The sequence below is a fragment of the Lipotes vexillifer genome, unplaced genomic scaffold (assembly GCF_000442215.2).
Source record: "Lipotes vexillifer unplaced genomic scaffold, Lipotes_vexillifer_v1.1 scaffold838, whole genome shotgun sequence".
NCBI classification, from domain to species: domain Eukaryota; kingdom Metazoa; phylum Chordata; class Mammalia; order Artiodactyla; family Lipotidae; genus Lipotes; species Lipotes vexillifer.
In genome coordinates this window covers 1,604,994-1,608,220 of record NW_006769660.1, presented here as the reverse complement: position 1 = coordinate 1,608,220, position 3,227 = coordinate 1,604,994, and the positions used below count along the sequence as shown (strand labels likewise).

The following is a 3,227-nucleotide window of genomic DNA, read 5'->3' as shown; positions in this document are numbered from 1 at the left end:
TGAAGAGCTGATGTTCTAACCACCCACTCACCCAGCCTCTCTTTGTTGGTGATTATTTCTATAAATCTTTATATACCTTGGCAGGTCAAGGAGACTACGTGTGGCACAGCAGTACTGTTACCTGTTGAGACTTGTTGCAAAGTGTGCAGGGTGACTTAAAGTCTTTGTAAACTTGCTATTTCTTCTCTTTTACAAAGTTGACATATTATTCTCTAAAGTTTGCAATAAATGGGCCTGACTCTTACTCTGATTGGGAAAGACGATCAAAGGACAATTTTCAGGCCTTATGTAAGGCCTGAAAATCTAAACTCACAGTATAAAACCTCTATGTCCAATTATTCTGCTTTCAGGAAGTCCCTTCCATGAACATAGCTGTCAGTGACATTATATTATTTCCTCCACCAAATGGCAAATCAAAAATTTCAAGAGGAAGTTTTGCTTTGGAAACCCCTCGGGTTGAAGGTCAGGAGGAGTAGCAGGCAATTGGCAATCATCAGTCTCATGAACCATCCTGATGGCCCAGGAAGGTTTCCAATGGCCACCAACCCCTCCCCACTCCATCCCCTGTGCCCATGAAATCAGTTTAACTATGTTCCCTCAGCTTTCTTAAGTGGTCAACTCCCTTCTTAGTTGTTGGGATGATTTTCTGTTAATGCAGGATTGATACTCCATGGGTTTTCAGATCTTATTTTAAGAAGCCACGATTCAGTCCTAACCACTAGTCCTATCAGTTCTCCCTCCTAAATATCTCACAAACCCATCAAATCCTTCCTTGTAATTATACCTGAGCTACACTAGACTTTAACCTCCTCAAGGGCAAAGATTTTTGCCTGTTTTCTTCACTCACATCGTTCAAGCACTGAGAACAGTATCTGGTACATGGTGAGCACACAAAATACAGGTTAAACAGGTGAATGAAGAAACTAACAGAATTTCATAAATGAATGAGTGAACTAACAAATTCCATACTCTTAAAGCTGGACTCCCAGACCCCAGCTTCACAACCCTTCTCTCCAATCTCCACACCAGAGCCAGAAAACAACTTCTAAAGTACACATCTGACTATATCATCCCATCCCTTAAATTCTCTCAGTAGCTCATTATCCACTAGGAGCTAAAATCCACACCAAGAGGCTACTCAGGATGCTGACTCTGTTTCATTTCTTGCCTCCTATATTTCCCCAAACACAACGTGCTGAGACACTTTCAGTTTTTCAAATGCATTCTCTCTCTTGCATTTGTTCCCTGGCTAATGCTGTCCTCTCTGTTCTGATCCCTTCCTTTTGTTAACCTGTCATTCTCTAACCCCTACTTTCGTAGTCACGTTAATATCACTTTTTCTGACATTTCCTGGCCAGTCCATGCTTTCTCTTCTGAGTTCCAATAGTTATAAGATTACATGGCTATCTTCCCAATAGACTCTGAACCTTCTTTCATTTTGATAAAATCTACATCTAGCACAATGTCTGGCATACGGTAAGTGCTCAATCATCAATGAATTATTAAATGAGCCCTTGGCACCACCATGGGAAATTCAATAAATTTAGAATTAAAAATTATCTTAGAAGTTCTCTAACCCAAACTTCAGACTCCTGGCCTGCCAGTGCTTAGCTCTGCCATCTTGGGCAAGTTCCTTAATACGTCTTTGCTTCAGTTTCCTCATTTGTAAAATGGGGATGACTATAGCACCTCCATCATAAGGTTGTTATAAGTATCTAATGGATTAATACATTGCTTAGAAAAGTTCTTGACACATAGTAATCTTACAATAAATGTTTATTATTTAGGAGAAGGAGAAATTAGGGAAGAAAAGACACAGAATCTCAGATAGTTTAAAGGAAAAATTATTTGCTTAAGGACATGCTAAGTATTGGTATAACCAATACTATTTTAATTAAAGTTTCCAGACTTCTCATGCACAGTATGACCACTACTACATGTTAGTGCCCAAATGAATTATGTAAACATCTACATGTGAGATAAAGATATAAACAGATTCCATATTAAAGACAATTTAAATGTTGAATTTAAATTTTTTAGTTTCCCAATTTATGCATTTATGCCATGTATATTAAGAAGAGAAATTTAAAATAATGAGTCTGAAAAATACATACACACAGAAGTTCCAGTATTTTCCCACAACCAATGGATTATCTTTACTCCCCACTTAGGAGATGCCAGGTATTTTTCACATAGAATTGTAGTTTTGTAGTAGAATTTGTAGAATTGTCTACTTTTTCTTCTACATTTGAGCTAGTTGAGGACAAGAACAGAGACTTGAGTAAGACATATATCTCTGGATTTCCGTGGAGTTGCCTGATGTCCTCTGAGTACTTAGTAAGTACACAATGGGTATCCAGTGTATTCAGTTAGAATGTACCATTAGGGTGGAATGTAAGAAAGGGTAGTAGTGTCAGCTTTTATGGAAATTTGAGTTAATTCCAAAAGCCTCCAGTTGAAATATAAATTCATGCCTCCATATTTCCCGGAGTTCCAACTGTAGTACCTTATACATCAAAGATGCCCAAGTGAAAATCTGTTGACCTCTACATCTTAAGGGAATGTATTCATGGCAATTCTTTTTCTAGAAACTTGATTGATGGGATTTTAGATTAAAAGATGCAGATGACCAAAGCAGAGGTTTGGGAATTATTCAAATGTTGTTCTATACAAGCAGAGCCCACGGTCCAGAGCTATCAACACTTGCATTAAAAATCTTAAGCTAAGAAGACATCATAGAAAAACCACAGCTAATTTCACAAAACACAGCTACTAATAGTTAATATTTATCCTGTTGGAAAGAATTTAGATCCACCATTTCAGCTACATTAACACTGACAGATTAAAGATACAATACCCCAAAGTATTTTCTTGGTAAACAGACAAGGACTAGAAAGTTTTTAACCCTAACCATAATTCCTTTAAATTTCTACAAGCCAGATTTCCACCCAGCTGTCTAGTACTGAAAGTTGAATGTTCAAAACTGGAGCTTTAGTTCAGTAATTGCTTAATTTTTCATTGCAATGCCTCTTCATGGATGTAAAGTGGATGGATTTTGCTTTAAAAAAAATAAATACTTCTTTCTTGTAGTTTTTTAAAGTGTAATTATTTTTGTGTCAGAAATATAATTGTACTCCATACTGAAAGCTAACCCAGTGGGGAAATAATTCTGCACGATTACAGAAAGTTTTAATAAAAGACTGATAAGTAAAGTTTTGAATTTTTAA

General features: G+C 36.8%; 1 pseudogene; it reads left to right on the top strand.

Annotated features, from left to right (window-relative positions):
- Window positions 1–1,462: 1,462 nt before the first annotated feature.
- LOC103090075 (lethal(2) giant larvae protein homolog 1 pseudogene) overlaps window positions 1,463–3,227 on the top strand; it is a 20,965-nt pseudogene continuing 19,200 nt past the window's right edge.